The sequence below is a fragment of the Micrasema longulum genome, unplaced genomic scaffold (genome assembly GCF_059751315.1).
Source record: "Micrasema longulum isolate JH-2025_06_02 unplaced genomic scaffold, ASM5975131v1 h1tg000341l, whole genome shotgun sequence".
In the NCBI taxonomy this organism is placed as follows: domain Eukaryota; kingdom Metazoa; phylum Arthropoda; class Insecta; order Trichoptera; family Brachycentridae; genus Micrasema; species Micrasema longulum.
This window is the reverse complement of record NW_028277544.1, coordinates 412,178-440,055: the sequence shown is the minus strand read 5'-3', so window position 1 is coordinate 440,055 and position 27,878 is coordinate 412,178. Positions and strand designations below refer to the sequence as shown.

Below are 27,878 nucleotides of genomic sequence, written 5' to 3'. Positions count from 1 at the left end.
CTTCTCGTTGAATGACGAATGACGGCACCATTAGATTCGAAAATCAATGGATTTTCTCTGACTTATATTATGTTGAAATTACCGCTCATGTTATAATAGAAGAATATTTTTCTGTCTTCTCCTTTCACACACTTTAAATGCTTAATCTTCATTCACTGAACTTTCTGTCCCTTGTCAAGTTAGCAAGATGCTTTAAGACAAAAAAAAAATCATACTTATTTTTTTTTACTTTGTATGGATCTCTGATAACTTTCCTTTCATCAACTCTTAAGCATTGGTCTTTCTTAAGTTCGAAAAAGCTCAGATTGTATTCGTTTGCAAATATTCTCTGGTAGGTTATCTCAGATACTGGTTCGGAACCATTTTTCAAGCATTCATATTTGAACATTAAATGCATCTTCCGAACATTAAGATCTTTTTCTTAGTATCTACGCTTTTCTACAATAGTGAGCATCCATAAAAGGAAATGATTCATTGTGTTTTCTTACTCTTTTAATAATTTCTGGCTTAGTTTTATTGGCAGGGTCGTGTGCTCCTCTTTGGTTAGTTGTTTCGAATAAGTTCACTTTATTCCATTTCTTAATTGCATCAGCTGTTTCAGCTGGCGAAACACTCAAATCTTGCAAAAAAAAATATGACACACCGTTTCTTTTCGTCTTGTTTAGAAAAGAAACATTTCTTTGAATATTGATTTTGTGCAGGTCGTTTACATACAGTCAAGATTCGTTTTGGTGGTTGAATAGTAACGTTGGCTAAAATAAAATTCTTCATGTTCTTGAAGTCTGAATTCCAAAAGAATCTGCTTATCTTATATCTGTCAGTAGTAGAAAAAATTTCTTGACACGTGGAGCAATTTATATCTTTAGAAACCTTAGCTGGTCTGACTTTTGCTCTGATTTTATTCTTATTTTAAGGCAAACCATCTGTTCTTCTTTTTTTAGCCACATTACAGGCCCAATTGTTAAGATCAGGTTTTCGCAACCTTTTCAATAATTCAATAATCATACCTTATTAGCTCTTCCTTCGCAGAACACACAGTCACAAAAAAAACTATATTTTACCGTGAATAGGTGGATGAAATTCTGTGTTCATTTTTTTATAAACTGAAACTGGGTCTCTTGAATATTGTCAGGACTATAGTTTTTTTCCCTGCGAGTTCATTTTCACTAAAACCCGTCACAGTGCATCCAATTGTAGAAGAAAACACTTATAGATCACGCCAAAATACTACAGAGGCACTTTACTGACACACACTCAAAGAAAATTTCAAAGGCAAAATGAATTGAACTGAACGAAAGTGCAATTTTGCATCGCTTATCCTTTTCTTGCAATAGTCACATGACCGTCAAGATGATTAAATTTTACTGCGTAAACCAACTAAGAATCGTTTAATCGGTTTTGCATGTCAGCAATAAATGTAAAAATTCTAATTTTTGGTGACGCATTTACGATTATTGCAATAACGACGGTTCTCACAGATAGTAGCGTAGTGAAAACAATTGCCTAGTAATTCCGTTTAAATGCTTCTAGCACATTTTTCATGAATGGCTAAAGAGCATTTCACAACATAAATCTAAAAGAAAAACAAGTTATGAATGCCCATATCTTTTTTCAAACCAACATTACTAGAAATATACGTCGTAAAGGTATTTAAGCTATTTTATCAGTCTAGTATTGGTATATTTGCTTCATTTATAATGTTTTACAATTAATCAGCTCCGGTGCTAGTTGATGTAGCGGTTAGCCAGTTTTACCAGTTGATAGAGCACAAAAAATTATGCATAGCTGTGTCATTAGTTCATTTTTCGTAAAATTGTCATTTAGTCGGTTTTCGCAGTAAACCCTCGATATGCGCATGTGTATTTTTTTTCTTCATTAAATATGAACATAAATTGTTTGATGTATATGTTAAAGGCAATTTATGCCATTTATGTCTAAATAAATAAATATGGCGAGAATGAATGGGTAACGTGGACGAGGATGACCAAGAAAGATGTGGCATGATCAGATTATCTAAAATCTCAAATCTAGTCACACTAAAAGCAGACACAACCGAAGGGCATGTATGACAAGATGTATGAATGTGGAAGAAGCTAGGAATGTATGTCAGGATAGACGTGTGTAGCGGTCCATCCTCTCTGCCTATCCCTACGAAGAAATGGCATGATGGTAGTAGTAAGACATGTCATAAGTCCTTTAAATGGTTAGACTTCCGTATTTCCTTCCTCAAAATGTTCTCAATCTCTGTTATAATATGTTATTCTTAATCCCTAGGTGATGAAATCCAGTCCTCTTCCACAAAAATTTGGACACACTCGAAATATTGTTGATTAATGTATATTGATATAAGTCTGACTATGTTAAAAGAAGATACAACCGAAGGACATGTAATGTAAAAGATGTATGAATGTGGAAGAAAAAGAATGTATGTCAGGATAGACGTGTGTCGCAATCCTTACTCTCTTCCTACTTCTATAGGGAAATGCGTTGATGGTAGTAGTACGTACAAAATCTATACAGGTACATACATTTTTCAAACTGTCAGTGGATGCTGTTTTTAGTAAACTGAAGAGCTGCATCTAAATATCTAAGATGAATGAGACTAAATTCATGATTTAATGAAAATGAATAATTGTTTTTTTTGTTATAATATAGACTTATAACTTCGCAGTTGTATGTACAGTACACTGCACTAACAATGCTATTATTATAAGTATTTTAAAAATGGTTCGCAACATGTAAACCAGCCACAAATTTTATCTCACAATTCAACAAATGTTTTACTATGGCCTAAAGTCAAGATGAAACATAAGTTCTGAAAAATAGCATAGCAAGGCTATTTGAAATTTTGACATCAAATAAAGCTAACAAACACAATTTGACGGGATTTAGCTCCCCGTCACTTACTGATAAGGGGCGGAGATGTATTTGTTTGTAAATTGTCAATTAACTTATCTTATAATACGAGCATATTATGCTTCCCTCCCTTGTAAGTAAGTATCTGGTTCTTTGTGCTAACTAAACCTATAATAGGTCAAGCTTTAAACAAAAATAAAATACTTAAATTGATTAAAAAATACAGATTCATTGTTTTACTGTAAATTACCAAGATAATGTGAAACCATTGGGCTGTCTTCTAGGATAGCTTTTCTGATTTTTTAAACCGAAACCTTTGATACCTTGTACTGGATACTTTACGAATTTTCAACATTGACTATCCAAGGATTAAATTACACACTGATTTGAGGGCTCCTTCCACTGAGGTGTATCAGCTAGTTTGACTGCAGTAAGTATTAAATATTAAGTATTTGCTGTAAATAAAATAATTTATCAATTAATCTTTCATTCTTAACTTTTTTAGACAAATATAAGTATGGAAATAAGCAATAAAAACCCTTGTAAAATTCATTTACTCCAAATGACTTACTCTGGAGACATTTTATAATGTGTCATTTATAATATGAAAAAAAAATACAAATATATAAAATTATATATTTAAAATTATAATAATATTTGCTTTCTTATAATTTACCCAAATTTTTCAATTTTGGGGACCATTTTCAACGAGTTGTATATTTACAAGTGTTATTACCAAGACCACAATTTACTCCCTTACTCACGCATCCTCACACACAGAAACTCGCGCACATACACATCTTTATTAATATCTAACTGAACTAGATATTTATAATTGTATATATATAAGGAACACTAAATTGGCTTTATTTTATGTCTATCTTATAATATTGTATATATTTTGTCTGTATTGTTGTTGTTTTTCTTGATAAACAAATAACTCCCCATTATATGATGGGAATCAAGTTGGGGTAGACTTAGGTTCGAACTTCGAAGTACTTCTGAATATTCGGAAATATTTTGTGAGTTATTGATGTATTAATTAGTTGAAGTTACGTAGATTTCTCTAAAAGTGTTATTTTTTTTATCTAAATAAAAATATGAAAAAATCTCGTTTTGTCTCCGATCTCCGACGAGAAATAAATAGTTTTTTTTAAAATTCAAAGTACTAATATTAATTTTTTATTTAGTTCCTACCGGCGAAAATTTGAACCATCTATTTTTGTATGACGTCTATGGAAATTAATTGCGCATCTACTAGAATTTTCATCTATGAGTATTAAAATCGAGCTTCGGGAGGGTCTTGATGTCGCGCTCCTCGATAAATTTATTTTATTAACATTTACAGTGGTATTTTAAAAGAAAAATATTCTTTTTTTAAACAGACTGTTGTTCAAAAACCTTTTTTGATTCACAAGTTTAATTCACTGGCGGAAATATGTATTACTGTTTATTTTGATCATTTTGACATTTTGTGTCAACATACATCGATGGGTGTTGTGTGCCGAAAAGCATTTTAGTTCGGAGGTTAATTTTTTGTTTTATCTGTGTTTTGTGAGTGCTTACATTGAACAAATAAAAATGTTTTTTTCGTACCGCAGAGGATAGGTTTGTTTGATTCAGCTGTTGAACGTGAGTAATCTTCAAAATTGTAAATCATTTCTTAGATGTTAAAACTAGAATAAAAATAATAACACCGAGAAAAACATTATTTTGTTTGATCAATTCGCTTTGTATATTTTTAAATGTTATTAAAGTATGATGAATTTAGGTGATTGCTACACTGATTGATAATATTTATTATATTTTTTCGAAAAACGAAACCGAAATAGCAAAATAAATAGTACTTAGAAATGCTACTTGTGCAATTTATTCTTCATAAAAATATTCACGTATCTATAATAGGTATATATATATATATATATATATTATTTCCATGTAACAATTTTCTTGGATTGTGTTTTTTTTATTCATAAGTATTATTATCCTAATATATTTGCCGTTATCTGTGGTATCTAATAACATTTTATTGGTTTTCTTTTAGTTATTTTGAATTCTAAAAATATGTATGTAGTTTTTTTTATCATCAAATAAATAATTATACACATATAAAATTTATATTAAAAGCACCAAATTCATTATATAATTGGTTAAAAACTTGTTTTTATTTTAATTTGAATTATACATCTCTACTTCCATATAACTACAAATTGCATGTAGTGCCTGGTAACCTCGGTCTCCTAAATGTATAATAAATTCAGCTGGTATTCCATCTGATCCGACTGCTTCATTTAACTTGAGATATTTAATGGCATTTTCCACTTCACTTTTGAAAATATTGGGCTCTAGTTCTTGATCAGGGTTTAAAGAAGAGTTTGAATCCACGGTAAAGGTCAGTACAATCATTTTTCCATCTATTTAATACAAGGGAGATTTCGTTTACAATTTCGTTCACAATTGGAGGAAGGCAGTTATCGAACCTGAGATATGCTGATGACACCGTCAGAAATTGAAATGAAAGAACTAATTGACCGAATAGATGCCGCTGGTTCAGATCTGGGACTCTCAATGAATATGAGCAAAACTAAGCTTATGATCATTGATCGAGCTAATGAAGAAGCACCATTATCCTTATTGTATAACTTAGAAAGAGTCAACAATTTCATTTATTTAGGTTCTCTCATCAGTGATGGTGGCGGGTTTGAAGGTGATATACAGCGACGTGTTGGTACTGCCAAAAGTGCCATGAGTCGGCTGGTGAAGATTTGGAAGAATCGCAGTTTACCCATTAACACCAAAAAGAGACTGGTGAAGGCTTGGTTTTCTTAGCGTTCATGTACGGTGTGGAGTGCTGGACACTGAGATAATCTTTCGAAATGTGGTGATGGCGGCGAATGCTGCGCATTCCGTGGACGGCCAGACGTACGGATGTATCTACACTCCAGAAACTGGACAAAGGAGAAAGACTTACATCCGTGTGCGAGAAAAGTATCGCGCAGTTCTTTGCCCATATTTCCAGGGGGAACTCTGATAGTTTGGAGAAAACTATTTTCCTAGGAAGTTTTGAAGGGACAAGGTCGCGCGGACGTCAACCGACAAGACGGAGCGACTTAGTCACTGAAGTATCACCGACGAATGCCTACAGAAGAGCGCAAGACCGTCCCAGATGGAGGGAGACCGTCTACAGATGAGCCATGCCTGGAGTCGGGCGTAATCACCATCCTCAGGCATGAGACACGGATTGAAGAGAGATACATCTACTTACCTTTTTATTACTTTACGGGAGAGAACTCATTTTACTACTTCGTCTTTTCTGGTGTTATTTATTTATTTTCTCGTGATTTACATTATAACATTAAAATCATATAAAATGATTTTAAAACAAACAAAAAACTAGGTTGGCGAAAGATATAAAAGGTTACTTTATGAATTATTAGTAAGCATGGTACTATTTATTTATTTTTATTACAAAAGTACCTACATTATTACATGCAATAGTAACGTATCTGTGTTGGTTTGCACATGTAAAGCGAATAGACAGCGAAAGATAGGTTAAAATATTTACGACGCGAATGTTGATGGACCGCAGAACTCGAGGAAGACCAACAAAGACATGGCATGACCAAATTCAACAAATACTTGAAGAGTTTGAACACTCAAAACTTCGAATAATCAGCGCGCGTGCGTGAGAATATGTATAATTGTATATGAAGCCAGGTCTGTATGCAAAGACAGCGATCAGTCCTCTCTGCATATCCCTGTGGAGAAACGGCGTGATGGTTTGTTGCTCTATCCCGAACCCAAGACCAAAAGCCCAGTGTTGAGTTGGGAATGTTTGGATACAACATAGTGAAAAGTGAAGGCATGCTTATTATTTAAAAATACAAACATAGGTTGTTTTGACTTGCATTAATCCATACCACAATTTAAATTTTTAATTCATAATAACAAAAATAATAAATAGATAAATAAATTCATTTTATTTAATTAATTCGTGATTTATTTGCGGAAAAAAGAATGTGAACTCTTCGTTTAGTCTAGAATCGAACTCTAAATTAATATCCTTCATCACTGCAATATACGTACTCCTTTTAGGTGTGAAATGATCTATGAGGAAGTTCATTGATTTTAAAAAAATACATATTTGTTAATACACTATTAAACTAAATCAAAAAAAAAATTATACATCGTATTATCAGCGCTATGATTTATTTAAAGTTTTGTATTTCTGAAATAACTCCTCGTGTGACATCAGAGGTTCTCTTCCGCTTCTTCTCGATCAGTTCCGCCCATTGATCCATTGACAACAAGGAAACCGGAAATCTTCCATAACTCTCTTATCATTGATTGATTCGTATGAACCAGTGACGTCGTTCAAAGTAGTTCGTGTTTATAAACATAATTTTTTATAATTTTTTCGTACATTTTCAGAAAACTTTACAATTAGAAATTTGCCGTAATCCAATTTTTACCGCGCGCAAGAAAACATTTATTGTATCCAATTTCCCGTAGGGCTGAAGTTCCTCATTTTGAAAAAGTCCCAAATATTTGTAAACAAATTAATACTGGATTGCACCCTCTATGGGGTTGATCAAAATTCAAATTGGACAATTTTATTAAACTCTACGGGTTAAAAAACCAGAGTTTGTCTTTGAATATTTGAACATAAGTGTTTAACATATTGTTGATTAAACCAATCGGTCTAAGGAGATGCATAAGAAGGAACAAACAAAAAATAACTAAAATACACAGTCGAAATAGAATACAGAATGGCTGTTCTAACTTATTTTCTTTAAAAATTCTTAATCGATTTGTTCAGTAAGACCTTTTTAATATGTGATTTTGTTTCACGCGATTACCTGGCTGTTACCAGAAGCGTTAAAAATCGGAGGAACGATAAAAAAGAGATCCTAATAGAGAGAGATAAGTAATAGTTAGGTACTGCGTGTATCCTAGATCCTCGCACTAACCAGCCTGCCGCAGCTCGCACTTAACACCTAACCCAGAACAAAAGAACAGAAATATTTTAATAAATTCTAGTCTATTTTGATATAGCTATCCCCGGCCCGAAGCCTATGGCTATTGGAAACCTGTTTGGCTGTTCCGCGCTCGTTTTACTTTTGTTAGGCTGCGGTTCACAAAGCTAACCGCGGATCACATAATTAAGCCGAACGTGAACTTGGATTGCGATGGCTCAAGGGACCTTTCCAGGTGAAATTTACTGCGCGAAATCAACGAACCGAAAAAAGTTAAACTGTGTGATGAAAATAATATAACCTGGTACCTGTTAACTACAATGTAGCGTATAATTTGCACTGTGTTTATTTTGATAATAAGGCCAGCAGTTAAAAAACAAACGTTGAATCTCGAATTATTTTTGTAACATTACATTTTTTAGTTTTTTTAACCCACATGCATTTTATTTTGAGATCGTCCCAAGCAACTAGGTAGAATTCAAATGCCCCGGGTGCTAGTATTTCTAAAACATTTTTACTCGAAAACATTATATTGTCCAGTTAAAATTTCTCAGTCAAGAGTATTCAGTTTCAAATTGAGTTTTTCTGCTATTCGGCCGATGGCGATGTTTCGAATCGCATTCAGCGTCCGTCTATTTAGTGCATATTTAGTATTTAAACACACAAATAAATACAATTGAAGCGATTTTCGAACTTTAAAGTCGTAAGTAGGGTTCTTTTCCAACGCTGACTATTTCAAAAATATGGAATATCGAGTTTTATATCACATCATATAGATTTGCAAACATTAGTTCTAGGTGATTTTGTAGCTAAAAATGTGTTATTTTTTAAAACGAACTATTTGCAACATGAACATATTATATATTTAAAAAAACTGTTTCCATAAGTTAAGTCAGTTTTGGGAAAAAAATCAACACAAAAAAAAGGTTTTTTTTCAAATATTTATTGGCGGACTTGGTGGACCGGCTTAATTTTTTCAGGAAAAAAACCTACTTGTCATAGGTTCCTTCTTAACTTTATTCACATCGTATCATTTTTTACTTCAAATAGTCCATATAAAAAATATCGTTTTTTTTAATATTTTAAATTTGTGAATATGTATGTAGTAAGTTTTGGAAAACAACCCTACAATACGGAAGTTTAGTGCTGCAGGAAATTGGATTTATAAATAAATGTTTTTTTGCGCTTAAAAATTAGAGCATATAATTTTACGGTGAAGTTTATTTATTTATTTATTAACGGACATTGTCCATGTATACAATTTATAAGGTTTAAATATTACAATAAAAGAATAGTTTAAAACATTAAAAAAAATAAAAGAAGCATTGACAAACATAAGGGACATCGAGACAAGATCTGGACTATTTATTTAGTGCTCGTTTAAATCGTTGTAAACCTAAACAATACGACAAAGACGGGTCATTGGAGAATTTAGGCCATAGTTTGTTCTATGCTGATCGATGAACAGTACTTCATTGTTTCTAAATCTACGAGTCGGATTATTGAATTTTACTTGTCCCAGTAATGATGGAACATCGATTATACCATTTAGTATGCCGAACATATATATGGAGTCAATATTAGTTCTACGTTTTTGTAGACTAGAAATATTTAACATTGACTCTATTTCAGCATAAGAATTAATAATAACTCTCTCTAGTCCGAGCATCCACGCTATTTATCGAAGCAAGCGATGTTGGACTGATTCAATGTGATTTATGCGATTGACATAGAATGGAGACCAGACCACGGAGGCATATTCTAGAAGAGGGCGAACAGTTGAGCAATAAAGAGTTTTGATTGTACGGACATTAGTAAAATCAGAGGATATTCTATTAATGAAGCCAAGTAATTTCAGTGATTTATTTACTGTATTATCTATATGCTCGTTGTATGTCAGTTTATAGTCCAAAACAACTCCTAAATCTCTGATGGACTTAACCACATCAATTTTGGAGTTTTCTAATAGGTACTCGAAGGAAATTGGTTGTTTTGTTCTATGAAATGTCATTATTTTGCATTTTTTAATATTTAGTTCTAATTTATTGACTTTACACCATCGGTTAAAATAGTTAATGTCTGATTGAAGAAGAAAACAGTCTTGTAAAGTTTGAATTATTCGAGAATTTTGTTGTCGTCCGCGAAGAGCCTAAAACGAGAGTAAGATAATGATTTAGCAACATCATTAATAAACAAATTGAAAAGCAGGGGTGCCAAATGAGCACCGCAAGTTCTTTAAGCAAGTTTATCGAGAATGTTTGAAAAAAGAACAAAAATGCTCTATTTCGCAACGTCGCAGGTTTATGTGAACACGTGTTTGTTGCAGCCAATAAATTATGGCGTTGTTATGTTGTTGTGACGGTGTATCAATGCAGCGCCCTATGCACCATTAGGTGCGGAAAGGGAATGATGATGATGATTTATTTTCTCCTTGTCAGTTATGTTTCACCGTTCACATGTGTGTTTTGATCACTCACTGACCAGAACTCGTGACCTCGGGGGCGGTGTAGTTTTCAAAATTAGAAAACTCTAAAAAGTTGTAGCGATGATATATTTTTATTTTGCTTAGTTTTTTAAACACCTGTGAACTTCCTCATTAATAAATCGATAATTATGAAATACATAACACGTTGAATATTTAAATAAGCGGAAACTGCCTATTTGTTTACAAAATCTTGCTATTTAATACGAGTATGACTTCACTCACGTGTTTAGCTTACATCCTTGGTCTCGCAGCGTGAATAGTGGACCAGTGACTTGCTTGTGATTTGGTGACATCACCGGACCACCACAGTCCTTTATGTTTTTGTATTGCAAGAAATCATATAGTCTTTTAAACAGATTTTTTTGAATTAGTTTTTCACGCCCATAAGGCTTTTACAGACATGGAAGTAATATAAAACATGATTATATAAACAACATAAAATTTTAAAAAATACTATATAAAGCAAAAAAAGATAGAACAGTGTCTAGAAGTATAGTTGGTATAAAAAAAGAAGATGAGTATATAAACAATATATATAAGCGAATAAGGCAAAAAAAGATAGAAATTTCTCGGTTATAGGATGGTTGCAGAATAAGAAAAAAAAGGGAAGTAAAAGAGAAATAGCCATAAACCGATTAGTTATAAAATAATTGATGGAACCCCTTTCTTTTTACTTCCCTTAATATTTTAACAAAACACACATTCAGTATTTTATTATTTTTGAATGATTTTTACCATATTATTTTATCCGCCACTTTGTTTTAATTTATTTTTGGAAACGTTAAAAAAAGTTGAAGTTGCGTGATATAATGGATTTCCTTTTTTTTTTAGTAATGTTTTTTTATATGGTTGAAACTGGACCTCAGTCATTTTACTGGAACACAATGAGGAAATTATTCAGTGCTACGGTAAATTGGATATAAAAATGTTTTTTTTACACATTGTAAAAATTAAAGCCTTTAATTGTATAGCGAAGTTTCCCGGAAATGTATGAAAAAATTAATTGATTTTAATAAAAATGAATTACTTTAAACTGCGTCACAAGTCTTCCCAAATCAACCAATGATAGAGTCTTGGGATAGATTTCCTGTTTCCGGGAAGCGAACTCACCAGTCAGCAGAACGCCCCGACGAGAACTTGTGACGTTACGGACGGAGTAATTTCAAAATTACAATACTTTGAAAAATCATCGGGCTGATAAAACGATAAGTACATAAAAATATTAAAAAAAAAAAATGGCTTAGTTTGATACTCTATTAACAAATAAATAACATTTAAAAAAAAACTGAACTTCCTCCTTGCGATTATTGAATATGAATGGTACCTAGTATCTCAAAGAATTAAGAACCCCATTTTGACACAAGATCTGTGGTCTTGACAACAGAGTGGTTAACACAAGAGTCATATACCCGTATGCAGAGACAAACCTTAAGGTGAGGTAGGTACATTCTATTGTCTTCACCTTCGGGTTATTCTATGCATATGAGATTAGAATGTACTTTCCTCACCTTGAGTTTTGTCTCCGCATACGAGTAATAGTGTTCTTCTTATGTAATCGAAACGAGAGCTAATTACAATTTTTATACATTAGAGTAAGTTGTATGTATGGATACGAACGATCTTACATCTTAACAATTTCCGCCTGTCTCCTGAGTTTGGTTTCTGTCTTGTCCTAGAGCTTGCTTGCGTTACCGCAGAGCGAACCTTTTCCCGCCCTGGCCGCAGTCCATCACTCTTCCTCACCCCGTCACACGTCTCCCTCTTCCAGCGCCGCTCGCTGACCGCAATGACGACCCGACCCGGCCATCGTGCGATAGCGTCAGTACAAATCCAAACCTTTGTAAACCTAAAGCGTATTGCACGCAACATGTCGAGATACGTGCATTACTTATGTACGTCTGAGACATGCATTCTCGACGCAATCAAGAAAGGAGTGCCGCGTCGATTTGGACATGTAGAGCGAATGGACAGCGAAAGTACGGCTAAAAGGATTTGCGATGTAAATATTGATGGATGCAGGGAACGAGGAAGACCGAGAAAGACCGAGAAAGACAAGGCATGACCAAATTCAACAAGTAGGGGAGACCGAGGAGAGTTGAAACAGTATTACAAAAGCTAGTATATTTCAGCTTACAAAAACTCTACCTCTATGAATTTTACTCTTCAACATAAATCTACTTAGGCAAACAAATGTTTATCGCAGGAGGCTAAACTAGCAGTTCACAAAGGAGTTCTAGTGCCAACTCTAATGTATGGGAGCGAAGTATGGAATTGGAAAAATGATGATGAAAGTAGGTTGAATGTTGTCGAAATGCGATCCCTCAGGCAAATGTGTGGTAAAACGATGTATGATAGGTGCACAAATGTCGAGATCATGCATTATTGACAGAATCAAGAAAGGGGTGCTTCGTTGGTTTGGACATGTAGAGCGAATGGACAGCGAAAGAACGGCTAAAAGGATCTACGATGCAAACGTTGATGGATGCAGAAAACGAGGAAGACCGAGAAAGACATGGCACGATCAAGTCCATCAAATACTTGAAGATGGACATGTCAAAAGTAGGAATAATCTACGTGCGTGCATGAGAAGATGTATGAATGTAGAGGAAGCGAGGTCTGTATGCCAAGATAGAGTGTTATGGCGTTCTATCCTCTCTGCCTACCCCTATGGGGAAACGGCGTGATGGTTTGTTTGTTTGAACATAGACATTTTTAGACATTATGTAATCTTAATAAAAAATAGGCAAAAATAATCAGGGTCAATGAGAAAGTCGGCTAAAATTGAAACAACTCCTCGCGTTACAAATCTCTTATTACCGAGGTAAGTTGTAACAGTTTGGTATTTGAGGTTTATAAAACAGGAAATAAATAAAAACTATATTATTGTTAAATAAAATAAACTTTACTAAAAAAAATACACGTAAAATTAATTTAATTATAACCAACCGTTGGTATATTATGTTTATCAGTAAAAATAAACTTATAATAATAAATTAAAGCAATAGAGTTATAAATCATGTTCCGCCCAAAATCTAGTCCGACAAGCAATTATGATAAATATTAATAAAATGTTGTTTTATGTTTATGTTTATATTTATGTTCATGGTTATATTTATGTTTATGTTTATATGGTAGAATTTGCTCTGCACTATGTAGTCATTTTACTGGAATAAAAAAAATAAAAAGAATATATTGGAGCTCTTCTCCAGTGCATTCTTCAAGTGACCATCCTTTGCATCTTTGCACTGAACCCACTTCTCATTTGCTTTGCTGTGTGCAAAGGACTCGAGGCAACACAGGCAAAATATAAAAAATGTGCGTCATCGTCAGTTTATTTTTTCGTTATGGTTCCTTTCCTTTAGCCTACTTAGATTTTTTTTACTCGTTGAAATCACACTATTTTACCTTTTTTTATATTTCTACTGGCTTCTATAGCAGCATTTTCGTCCTTAGCAGGTGTGCCAGTTAGCACAGCAGATTTAATATTGCGTCTATTAATTGGTTTCACTTTTCTTGGTGGAGCCATTGGTAATGGTCCGAGTGCTTCTGGAGAGAATACATTGGAGGTTGTGGCGAGTAGACTACGAACTTTGGATCAGGAGGCAACCGGTTCCATGTAATATCCAGGTTCTTCATTGGGCTCATTGACAACATTGCTTAAAATAGGTGTACTAGTGGCAGATGTGGTCGTCTGCTCTTCAATCGCGGCAACGTTTCCAATATTAGATATTATTTGGAGTAGCAGCTCTTGTTTCTAAACTTCCCCAAGCTTTTATAACATTTAAAGATAGATTTGGCACTGAATTGATAAAAACACGATCAGTTACTTGACTATGGAAGAAATCTTTTTCTCCAAAAAGATATAATACGAGACAGGTCAAGCTCCTGTTGCAGCAAAACCAGCACTGAAAATTTTCGCCATGATCGCCACACTAAATGCAGTTTTTACTATCGACTATCGACGGGATATCTAAAATAGATATGACTCTACCAGCATTTAAACACGTCCAATGGGGAAGTTCAATGGTTTTTGAAAAAAAAACATTTCTTGACTATTTATTATCGTATTATCAGCGCTATGATTTTTTAAAGTTTTGTGTTTCCGAAATAACTCCGTGTGTGACGTCAGAGGTTCTCTTCCGCTTATTCTCGATCACTTCTGCCCATCGGTCCGTTGACGGTGAACGTACCGAAAATCTTACATAACTCTCTTATTATCGGTAGATTCATATGAATTAATGACGTCGCTCAAGGTTGTTCGTTTTTATATAAAAAAAAAATTGTATGATGATGCGGCATTTCTGAGACCCCTCTAAGTCACCTCATCATAGGCTACTTTATAGATTTCTAAGTTAGCCATGCCCCAAATCTGTCTTTCTTACATATTGATTGGGATTTCGGCGGCCTCCGTGGTGTAGTGGTCAAGACGCTTGACTCACGCACGGAAGGTTCCGGGTTCGATTCCCGATGAGAACACAAAAATTAAAATGTGATTTTTCTCAAGCCTGGGTGCTCTGTGATGTAATTCACCACTGTAATTAGGCCTCCTGGCCTGTTGTGGTGCAAAAAAAAATGTAAAAAAAATACATGCGTTGATGGCATTCTGAAACAAGAACAATAAATGTTTAAATTCACACCACAAAACATTATAGTTGAGAAAATAGATTGAAGAGACCTAAAAAATCCCCCTTGTTTAGAATAATGTCTCTTAGCTTCAAAACTAGAGACGAGTTATAAAAAAACAATATCACGCTTTGAAATTTGAATAATGGTGCAAATTGGAAATAATATCACGTCAGCGTTTACGTAATACATATTAAAAATTAGGCCATCAAACTCTCAGTCAAAAACTTACTTTTTGTATTTTTTTCGTCCAGGCGTCGTATACACCCAACCACTCCCTGCAGACTGCTGTTGCCAACTCCATCGTGTGGCGCATCAAAAACACAATAAATGCGCGATGTTGCCAGTTCTTTATCGATTACATTTTTTTGCAATCGCTATTGTTACAACCCTCCTCGGTCTCTCCTATTTAAAGAGGAACATGTCAAAATAATGAATAACGCACGTGCATAAGAAGATGTATGAATGTAGAGAAAGCGAGGTCTGTATGCAAAGACACAGTGATATGGCGTTCTATTCTCTCTGCCGAAAACGGCGTGATGGTTTGTTTTAAAAACTTTGCAATAAAAATTGGTCGAAATCCGAACAGAATTCTGAACAAGAAATCTTGAAATAAATTTTCTAAATTTATCTTGACGTATTGCACGGTTCATTTTCTTTTAGATTCCTAAAAATGTTAGCAAGTAAAACCAACATGATTACTTGTCAAAATGACTACGAAAATCTTTTTTTGATGTGTAAAGTTTTGACCGTACAAAATATGATATTCTATCGCCTGGTAACAGAGGACTTAATAGATTTCTACAAAACACTGATATCCCATAAGTATGAAACGCGCCAAAAAGTAAAAGGAAATTTTACAGAAAAAAGATCTCTAAATGCGTATGAAGAGAGAACCAGGACGTATATACTCCCACTCATAGCAAATAGACTCCCAGACAAAATACAGAAAAGTAAATTGAATAAAAATAGAGTTAAATGTGTTTTAAAACAGTGTTCACAAAACTGTTGTGTGTTTATTATTTTTTATATATTTCGGTATCAATAAAGACTATTTTACTTTTACATATTTTTTTTGTTGTTGATATATTTAAGATTTTATGTATGTTTACATTTTATTATGTTGCTAAAATATTTAAAAAGAGAAATCCCTGCAAAAAAAACTACGTTTGCAGTTTGGCGGGAATTAAATAAATGTTAAAAAAAAAGCTTACGTAAAAAAAAAGATAAGTTATACGCGTTCTGCGCACGACACCGGGCGTACGCGCGCACAGATTCCGAATTTTTTAAATGTAAAAACGTAAATAAGAAAACCAATACGATTCTTAGTATATTCCATCATCCTGAAATTTTATGGCGGCCTTCTTTCTGATTTTAATTTTGACAAAGTATTTGTATGCGCGGCGGAATACGATTAAACCATTTAATCAACATTACTTAAGTATTCGCATACAAGATTTTTTGAAATTTGTAAAAGAAAAAATCAAGAAATTTGTGTATACGATTCAAATCTGAATTAAAATCTAATCTAGATCTGATTGAAAATCTAATCAATTTTCTGATCCGTGCATAATTGCAGTTTTGCATCCGGAATTGATAGAAGTTTTATTGCTTCCGTGCCCTGAATTCCCAGAAAAAACCAATCAGCGCTAATTCGGGACTAACAATAAATTTATTATTATTAATTTTTTAATATGTTATTTGTTTTACCCTTATTCGCGACGGTATGAAAGACACATTTTAAAATAAATACTTATCATTTTATGTAGGACTTTACGGGAATCGAAGCATGGTAACCTAACGGGCTACCTTTTGCAACAAGAAACCGAAAAAGGTTGTACATCACAATCTAATTTTGCTTACTGCAACCAATATTACAAAGTCGTCATCTTCCCGCTGCACAGTTACACTAATTAATAGTTAAAGATGATCGATCAGTCTTTCGCTTTAGGCGTATGTTAGCCCATGAACCTTAAAATTCGATTTTGAAATCAATACATATTCTTTTCGGGAATCGAATCTGACCTTGAATCTGGCTATCCAAACGCGCTAACCACTACACTATCAGATACACAAATTCATTTTTTTGAAGAAGTAATGTGAAAAAATAAAATGACATCATCATAAATACATTAAATAGCATAAAATCGTATATGTGAAATGATTTAAACATAATATTTATTAAGGCCATAAACATAAACATTATCAATAAAATTTGACTACTGTTTTAGATAATTAAATTTATAACTCTCGCTTTGATTAATTTGATACCATCTGATGACTGTAACTGGATTCACGATATTAAACGTTATACACATGTTTATTATGAGTTTATATACGTACAATAATAGTCGTTAAACTATTTATAAATATAAGAAAATGTCTGATGCAAACTCCGGGGCGGTCAATGGCTCGGTCTTTCGATTTAATATTGTTTCAATTAATTCACCACAGAAGTTGTACATTCACTAATCAATGGTTAGTCAAAATAATTGTAGATAAAAAAAATTCTCCCCGCAGTGTGTATTTTGATATTTAAAACTGTATTGATTTCACATTTGAAGTTCAAGTTCATCGCCCCAAAGTTGCGTTTATTTATATCGTAAAAAAAATTTGGTTTACGTCCGAAAACTACGAGGTTTTCAATGGAATTTTAGAAAAATAATACGACAAATAGACATTATCTTATGTATAAATTAAAACTATTAAAAAACACGCAAACACCTAACAGTTTTTAACGCACAATGTCGTCTGTCGAAAAATTTAAAATGATCATATATTAGTACCTATTCAAATCCCATGCACATATATTATTAATTAAAGACCTCCCCGGAAGAAGGGTCTATATGAAAAAAAAAAGACAGCTCCACCTGGTTAGTATTCACCATTTTGATTCTCATAGATCCTTATACGCGAAAACAAAGACTTCAACCATAGATATGAGTCAAAATCAGTGTTGCAAAAAGAGAAATAACATTCCAACATCTACCTAATGCTATATAGATCATTATTTTATCAAAAAATCACTTTTTGACCACATGTACTATATAGATCCTTCTTCCGGGGAGGTCTTCAATTATTAAATTAAATAGATTACCTTTTGTCATTATTATTTTTATACGCATCTACTCGTTTGTGAGTGATTTTTTTTGTTAGTGTTTAGTATTGAAAATTTTTGGTAGTTTTTCTAACAAAAAATCGAGGATCTTACTTATAAACTTGGTATGAAGTTACGCCTAGGCATAGTGGTAGAATAAGGTTGGCAATACCATCCTTATTCTACCACTATGTCTAGGCGTTACTTTATACCAGGTTTGTAAGTAAAGGCCCAAGTGTTTTAAAATAATGCACGAGTATTAAATTAAGATCAAACCGTACTAGAGCGTCATTGCGCGGCGACACGAAATACTATTTTCACTTTAATGTACGAAACAAACCGTATTACGACTACGCTACATTGCGGGGTATGCTACACAGCGCCACCCTGAAGTGCAGCGACGCTGTAGTGCTGTTTGACCTTTACTTTAATTTTCGTATCAGCATCAATGAAGAATTTCACAAGTCTACGTCAATTAAATGTATTGATCATGGTAATAGGTAATCAAAATATAATATTATAGAAATCACACATGACGGTTTCCTTACATCTATATAGTGATGTGATATTCCAAGGTACACAGTAATGCAGTTGTCGAAATCCATTAATGTGATAGTCGTTTAATCGTAACTTCCATCGCAGAGCGAGGGGAATGTTTTTGATCTTTATTTTCATTATGGTTGATAAACTAATAACCAGTTAAATTCAATTAGTCGATCGAGTGGATCATTATTCATAATTTAATTTAGTTGCATGGTATAATTGCTTTGTTGTATGTCAATATTAATTTCGTAGCAGTAATTAACTGTCAACCGATCGCCACTGCCTTCAAGCGCACCGACATGATGTTTGCCGCTGCGCTTTTAAGAAAACTGCTGGTGAAAATGATTGCGATTTTTACACGCTTAATTTCATTAGCATGCGAAGATTTTTTAACTTAACATGTGGAATGATATTGCTTAGATATGATACATAAAGGAGCGGTTGTTTTGGTTTCTAACCCGTGCCGAGTTGGCTTTTCTACGTTCATTTTCTAGAGTTTTCTGGGCGGATTTTTTAATCGGGATCATTTAAGATGAATTATTATGAAAATAAAACTTTGTTATTAGTTATAAATAAATTACAACAGGGATGGAGAATACCTTAAATAAGGGAATATGGAAGTCTAGGCATTTACAGGGCTTATGACCTGTCATTGGCTGGTTTAAGTGGCCACTTTACACACTGTGTAACATTCACCATTTTGCCTATGTTTAAAGATCCATATTTCTTCAATTCTTCCATTTGTTGATTTTAGTGAAGTCAAAGAGCCGAAACCTTTATTGTTGTGAAGAGATTCATCTGACTGAATTATTTCACATACTAGGTTACACTATTTTTATTTTTTTACAAGAACAATACTTTATATCTTTATAAACTTTATATCACCCGTCGATGGGAGAAGTGCTCTCTCGAAACTGTAGTAGTGTTCTTGTAAAAGAATAAAAATTGTGTAACACTAATAACAAAGTTTTATTTTCATAATAATTTATAATGGAGTGGTACGAAGTGAATGCCGATTTAATTAAACATATCATTTTACATGCTTTAATTACTTATTTTCAGCAAGTTCTGATCATTACGATAACCGATTATAATTGGAAGCGTTGCATAATAGAATATGAATTATTATGAATAGGTACTATGGTTTTTGCCATAGTTACATTTCATTAAATGGATATCCGTGAAATTAGCAAGTACTTTAATTCGTTGCTAATGCTTTTCTAAACCCATGTGGATTCACACGCTCTTTATACTCGTACCTATAAAACTGTTTTAATATTCCTGTCACTCTCACGTTCGTCTTTATTGTAATGATTGACACTACTAACTAAAACTGTGTCAAAAGAAAGGACGGCATGATTCGTATACAATGGATTAATTAATAATGCAGACGTCGGATCGGAGTAAAAACATTTAATGTATTTGTTATGTCGTAATCGGGACATACGTCAATAGATAAACGCTTTTGTCGGTCTTCTGTGTACAATGTACAGTGTACACCTTTTGTTATAGTGTCACTGTTCTGACATGTCGCATAATACATATTTTGTAACTCGTTTCATCACAAGAATTCAGGCCGTTCTGATTCCGTTATGCATTTTTGCAGATTAACTCCTTTTTTTCAACTGTTAATGTTCCCGTGTGTTTTTCAGTCCACACAATGAAAATGTTTTTTAACGTGGCTCATAAATTTAAAAGAATAAAGGTTTTTTTTTATTTTCGTCATATTTTTTTTTCTTCTGGAGACACGCGTAGATAATAGGTTTACTTTAAATGTTGAGATTGAGTATGAACATGATTTTTTAGAAATAAGTAATTACAGTGGTTTTTCTTTTTTTATATAAATTTGTACTATACTATAAAGCTAAGCCAAAACATTTAAAAATAAATATTTCTTGTGTTTTATTATCAGCGCTACGGTTTTTTTAAGTTTTGTAATTTTGAAATTACTCCGCGTGTGACGTCTCAAGTTCTCTTCGGCAAGGTCTGCTAATCGGAGAATTAGCTTCCTTGTAACCGGAAATCTAAATCTAACACTATCATTGGTTGATTTCGGAGAACTAGTGAATTTTTTCATACTTTTTCGAGAAACTTCGCACTACAATTAAATACTCTAATTTTTACCGCGCGTAAGTAATTTTTTTATCCAATTTCCCGTAGCACTGAACTTCCTCATTTTGAACTAGGAACTCGAATGAGAGATTTGAACTAGATTATTTTAGATCAAAGATCTGTTTCTTGTACAATATTTAGTATTAGAGGTCTTTTTAGTTGCTTTTAACTTATCTCATTGATAATTTAATTTCAAATGCATAGGTAACTTTCATTAAGTAGCTTACGAGAACTTAAGAAACACTGGTTCTGGTTAGATTTCTCTATGTACGCACAAAATTTTATTGTGAAAACTCGATAAACTTTATTCATAATTCAAGAAGATTCAGAGAATCCGTAAATAAAATAATATGTCTCGGATTAACTTCTGTGGGTTTAACGCTCGTATATTGCTTAAAACCAACACGAGTAGCAAAAAACTGTCTAACTCAAATGTATTGACCTTTTCTTCTGTATAAATTTTTTGGTAAGTATCTAAACTTTTATTACAGAACTTTTAAAACGGATTTTTTCCCAACAATGTACTAACGAATATGTTTATACACTGTATACATATTTTGTAACCCTTCAACATCAAGTGTAGTTAATGTGTTTTGGAATTTAACAACAATGGTCTGCGCAATACTGCTTTATTGACTTTCACAATTTTAATATTTATTTTACACTATACTTTTCTTTTCTTCTTCTTCATATAAACACCTCACTGGGCACAAGGCACAACCTGTGTCGAGGCATTCCTTTGCATTATTTATATTGTGTTCCTCGTTACGATTGTCGATATCTAAATATTATATGCATATACATACACACACATATACACATACATATTTATTTATATACATATTTATATTTATACTATACAACTTTCTAAAACAAGACAAGAACAATCAAGACTAATGAACCAGGGACTGAAATTATACAATAAACTACCAGACAAAACTAAACAAAAGACTCAGACAAACTTTTCAAAAGATGTAAAAAATATTATTTTGAACAACAGAGTATAACTGAAAAATGTATATATTATTTTATGTAATAATCCGTAAGGGTTTATAAATAAATTTTCAAATAAAAAATAAATAAAAAAAAAATATATATAAATAGTTTTCATTAAAAAAAAACATAGTACTAATATAATAAACAAAAAACATAAATGCTGTGTAGATATTGAGCCGAGAAACAAGCCAATGTCGCGGGCTATCAAGCAACTCTACGTATTGTATCAGTTACGTTTTTATTTGCTCGAATAATAATAATTAATTATAATTCTAACTTGCAAAATACTAAGTGCGCTGATCTATGACCTCATATTGCCAAATAATGAGCAGGTAGTCGTAATATGCCAAATAATGATTATTTACAAGGCTCATATTTTTCCGACAATGAGCAAAATCGAGCCGATATTTTTTATACTCCTATAGAATTGCTTTCAAGAATTTTATACGGGGTTTGAAGTACAATATTTATTAAGATATTTTTACTCGGTGAGGGAGGGAGTTCATTGCCCCAGAGTAATGTTCTTCTGTTGTGGTTAAATCCAATAAATGGCTCCCCGAAAAAACAAAGAATATTGTTGAAAATAAAATGGACGTTTCTCTTCAGTTATCAGCGGTGATAAAACTTTATAGCTCTGAAGCGATATTTCGGAATGTTGTTGCCGATGTTGTTCTTGTAAAGATACACTATTGCTATCAAGACGATTTCTTGCAGTCTTCAGCTAGGTTCCAAAAAAACTTATTCTATTAAGACTGATATTACGAGTATTATTGCAGCTATAAGACTACTTCATTTCAATGAATGTTTGACCATCATAATAAAGGCCGATGTGCCAATCCTGTCTAGTGTTTTTAAAAAAAATATTCATAAGCATTAATGTAATCAAATGATAAAATCCCCAAGTGATTTGTTTTATTTCATTGTGATCTACGTATTAAATTCGTACGCATCTGCAAAGGAATTTAAACTTTTTGTTAGTAAATATTTATGTTCGTATAGTGACATTAAGATGCCCGCCATTATATGTTTTTAATGTTTTCTGCCACAATACACGCAAGTCGTATGTTATGAATTTGAATAATACCTAATCACAATGGGTGTTTGCAATAATTTCCTTGCTTTAAAATTCTTCATACGCCATTAAAATATATGCTTTGCCCAGTGCTAAAGTAGATCATTTCACTAAATTGCAATTGTAGCACTCTCCTTTTTCTTTATTCGCGTTATTAATTAATTAAATAGTTTTTTCAGCATATTTTTTAAATTAATTTATTTCGTTTTGATATTATAATACACCAACTAGTGTTTACATTACACAAAAATAATTAATCTAGATAATAAATGTAGAATGTTGTTGTTTAATAACAATCTCTAAAAATATGCCATATACTAGTGTACTTAGTGCGTATGAGAATTTTATTTAGGCGCTGTTAAATGTTATACAGGGTGTTCTTTGAACCCTGTCACATCCGAAACCACGATTATCAGTATGAGCAAGAAGACATATTGGCACATTAAAATAAATTTTTAGAACGAATAAAATTTACAAAAAAAATATATGAAAAACAAATAGTTGCTTACTTCTGCACGAGGAGGGGGGAGGGGGGAATCTGATACTCCGTCAACCGCGCGCGTCGGGCCCCCCTCGCTTCTCACCTGCAGAAGTAAGCAAGCATTTGTTTTTTTTAATATGCTAATATGTCTTCTTGCCCATACTGATCATCGTGGTTTCGGATGTGACAGGGTTTAAAGAACACCCTGTATATATATTATATTTGCATGAATAATGAAAAATATGTTATACGAGCACACGATTAAGAATCCGCTGTCCGTCAGTAAACCTACACTTACTTAATATAATATAATATATATTATTATTTTCTACGCTTTGAATTTGAATGTTTCAAGTTGTTGGTGTAATCAATTCGGAGCTTTCGTCACGTAGCTATGGCCTAAAAATTTTTACGAATCAGTATTTTCTATTAAATTTTAGAGAGGATTCCGTTATTGTTTACAATATCCAGTATTAACTTCCTTTTTAGCGTTACGGGGGAGAGTAACGTTATACTACGTTATGATGGCCATTGTGGGGTGACAATGTTTAGTAGATTTATAGCCCGCAGACCTTTTGGGTTGGACTGTTGGACCTATCTTTGCACAACCTGGATCGATATGTACCTATATGTTTACACGAGATTTGTATGTGAGGAATCGACATAGATGTATATCTATACATAAAGCTACATTCAATTACAGTGTGCAGTGTAACTTTAAGAACCCACTCGTAAAAAAATATTATTTGCTCGCACGAGTCGCTTTTAAATGGTCGGTATTTTCTTTTGTGCTTGATAAGTATTTATCGCTAGTAGATTTAGTCTCAGTCGTAAAAATATTCACGCTATTTGCTATTAGATAGAATATTTAACTAAATGACACGCTTTAAAGTAAAGGAAACAATCGCTGTAATAAGTAAATTAATACTCGGTAGGTGTAAAATTTTGTGTTAAACCGATTTCAATTGATTCAAAATAAATTGTCAGATATTTTCGAATTACACACATTTTCTAAATTCACGCTTGCGCCCGCCATGCGAGTGCTCGTATGTGTTGCAAGTTGCAAGTTGCGCATCGACTCGACCACGAGAGCCTTTGGCATATCGGGCAATTAGTTCCAATTCCGTCTGAAGTGTGAAGAGTGAAGAGTTCGCCACTCGCCGATCTATTGTTTATTTGTATTTTATTGTAAGTCTACCAATATTTCATCTCAGCTCGAAAGCTCGCGTGACTCGGAACTAACGATTGCACGGCTGATTTGAACTCTATTTTTGCTCTGGAGGCCTCCATTTTCCCCCTTTCTCCGATTGTATCAGCACCATTACTTCGCCCGAACAACATCGTAATTCTTTTTTATTTCTCTTCAAAGTATTACGCATGAAGTAAGAGAGAGAATGTTCTATGACAACCACGATACACGATAGTAAGCCAAATCTATGTATCTTGTCTGATAATTTTGTAAATGCATTTTGGCTGACTGTATTTTCATCTTGTCTCTGGGATAGATCGCTCCAATATGAAGTTATTTTTGTTCAAGTAAGCTCCATTTTTACATAAAAACATAGTTCCCCCGCAAAGTAAACTCGGATCGAATCCTTTCTCTTTTGTCTCCGACGCGACGCCGACGTCACAATGACACTATCGAGAGTTGATATGTCATAACATTTTTTTTTTCTTTCTTTTATATGAACCCTAGAGGCTTGCACTCACCACTTCAGGGTCCGGAATAAATACTTATTATTATAATAACACAGTAAAAAAAAACTATCAATTAATAAATATTTTTAATATTTGAAGCTCTAACTTTGTGGAACATTATTATTCAATACATTAAAATGAAATAACTTTGTGTTTTTTTATGTACCACTTTATTATTTATAATTTAATGACCCAACTGGTTTCGGCAACTTGTATCGAATGTTTACACAGAAACAAAAACGGAAGTGCGCTTTATAATTTAGAAATGTTAGAAATCAGAAAGGCTGTAAATAACAATTAAAATATTTTTAATAATAAAATAAATTTAAGCAATAGTCCTATTTTGAATACGTTCCCTCTCTCTTAATCCACACATAAACCTCCAGTTTCTACCCCCTCTCTTATTCCTTTAGCCACATCCACTCTACCCTCACTGTGTAAATTTTATATGCATTATATTAGTTTTTAATTAATCCTGAAGGGGGCACAGTGTTTTGCCGAAACTAGTCAGTTATTAAATTATAAAAAAATAAAGTGGTTCATAAATAGACGGAGTTATTTCATTTTATTATACCTATTGAAGAATAAATATTTGAAAGCGCAAATTCGTCAAACAAATAAGTGGAAGTGTACCAAGTATTTTAAATTAATAAATTACATGTAAATATAAGTTATCACATAATTGCAATGGAATTCCATCAAGAATTGTCAATAAATAATTTTAATCAAATTTTTGCTTGGGTTTCGCGATACCGTTTACGTAGTAAGTTTTCGAGTGTTAAAATAAAACAAAATAAACGAGAAAAGGTGATGTTCTCTTCTAGCCTTGTGAACATATAAACTTATTTATAAAAAATGCTTTTAATATATAGTAAGCATAAATTAATTAATTATCTTGATATTAAGTTCGTTTCCTTCAAGTTGTTTAATGCCTCAAAGCATAGCTGAGGTGACTAATGTTAGTTAAACGCTCAATGAAAATGAATTCTGCGTTTAATTAAGGTTGTGTTTCTTGTGTATCTGTTGGCTAAACATTGTTGTACTCTTTAGAGCTGAAGGCGTAAGCTCGACATCGATCGGAAACTGGCGCGGGATTATCTCGGATAACATACCGGAACCAAAGCTCTAACATCAGATGTTACTGTTCAACGAGTTAGTCTAGAGTACAAAATACCCGCCTTTATACCGCCACAAACTAAATTACTATCTATACTGTACTTGATCGACCTGAACCATTCGTGTGTTTCGTTTTGAAAATTGTTGCAACTTCTTCAATAAAATATTCCCGTTATTATGTAAATTCGTATTTCATATCGGCATTTCACAAACTTAATAAAGTATTTTGAAATCTAATATTGTTTTCAATATAAGTAATCAAATACATGTTTGTTGCAAAAAAGACAGCTCGAGTGAGTGTTCTTAGCAAAGGGTAGTTATACAAAAAAAAAAGTTTATTTTTCGATAGATGAAGCTTACCGGCAAGGCAATATCTGGTCTCTCCGGGAAAATACTTATCTTTTTTCATAATTTTGCTGTTCATAGTTGAATATTCTTTTGAATATATTATATTGATTAATTTATTTTCATATACCAATCCTATTTTTTAAATTACTGAACTTAATTTACTTACTAAGGTTAATTTACTAAACCTGTTGATATAATAAATATTTTATTTATTTTTAAATGTAGGTACATATACTTATGGTGACGTGTATTTTTGAAAAAAAAAATCACGTTCCTGAAATATTTTTTGCGACAAAAAAGCGGAAACAAACTTCATCAACAATAAGTTCTGTGATAAATCTTACCACGTTCTTATTGGATAAGTATCAGAACACTGATCCCGTTAACATACATAGTTTACAACGTATCTGATTAATTTGAATTTTTCAGTTTAACCATAAATCCATGCATTCTGATAAGCACCGGTCTGGTCCCAACAAACTCATTCATAAGCCAATCTCATGCTACAATAGCCGATAATTCATTATTGCGCGTTCCGGCGCGGGATTAACGATTTACGTCGCTATTCATCAACTTTTGACCTATTTTCTAAACCTTTCAGTGAAAGTAGGCCATTATTTTAAAATAGGCATTTTATTACCATTTAAAAAAAACTTTCAATAAATTAATGTGACATTTGATTTAAACTAATAGTAAACTTAATGTTTCGATTACGATAATTAGTTGACATACAACTGTTTATATGTACGAAAAAGATACATACAATATTTCTTTGGAATATTTACCCAACTTTGTCTAATTAGAAATAACATGTTGTAAGACAGACATTTTAATTGACCTTTAGATTTGACATAACTTCTCGTTTTCTTTTTACCTATAGTAACTTACTCTACTTTGTGTAGGGTGGATAAAGAATACAGATAACTTATTATGTTACAATTTCGTTTCGTAAGTTCGTTCGTTCGTCACATATATCCATCTTACTCTAACGCAATCAAAATCGTATTTCATTCTCGTTCCCTCTCATTCTTCCTCTAACCCGATATGAATGAATTTACGAAACGAATTAGTTACATAATAAGGCCACAGTTCTGTCTCTAAAAAAGAACGACTACCCCGGACGTGTGTTTTTGACTCGATGACTAATCCCAGGTAAAAATCGAGTGAAAATAGTCAGCCTCAGTGCAGTTGTTGGCGCTTTCGTCTACCATGCTTGAGGCCCTTGGTTTGATTTCTGACAGGGTGGACGTGAAATATTGTTTTTTTTAAAGGTGGTTTTATGCGGATATATATTATAATTGTTCTGGACTGGCACCTGAAGCGTAAAATTGATCGCGTCTTGACTACTACACCACGGAGGCCGCCAATGATGGTTTAGTAGTACAAAAAATATGAAATAAGTATGGTAATAGAACTTTTCATTTTTTAGTACCTGTTTATTAGTATTAGTAGCATTTCTTGTTTATTGCCAAAAT

At 33.0% G+C, this 27,878-nt stretch overlaps 1 protein-coding gene across 5 annotated transcripts in view; it reads left to right on the top strand.

Moving 5' to 3' along the window:
• Positions 1-4,134: 4,134 nt before the first annotated feature.
• LOC148282291 (adenylate cyclase type 1-like) overlaps positions 4,135-27,878 on the top strand; it is a 338,437-nt gene continuing 314,693 nt past the window's right edge. For 3 of the 5 annotated variants that reach the window (XM_088225293.1, XM_088225292.1, XM_088225295.1), the window contains exon 1: positions 4,355-4,488. The gene's annotated coding sequence lies outside the window, so the exon portion shown is untranslated. Of the gene's footprint in view, positions 4,489-27,878 lie in introns of all 5 variants that reach the window. The other 2 variants (XM_088225291.1, XM_088225290.1) reach the window with 1 other exon arrangement.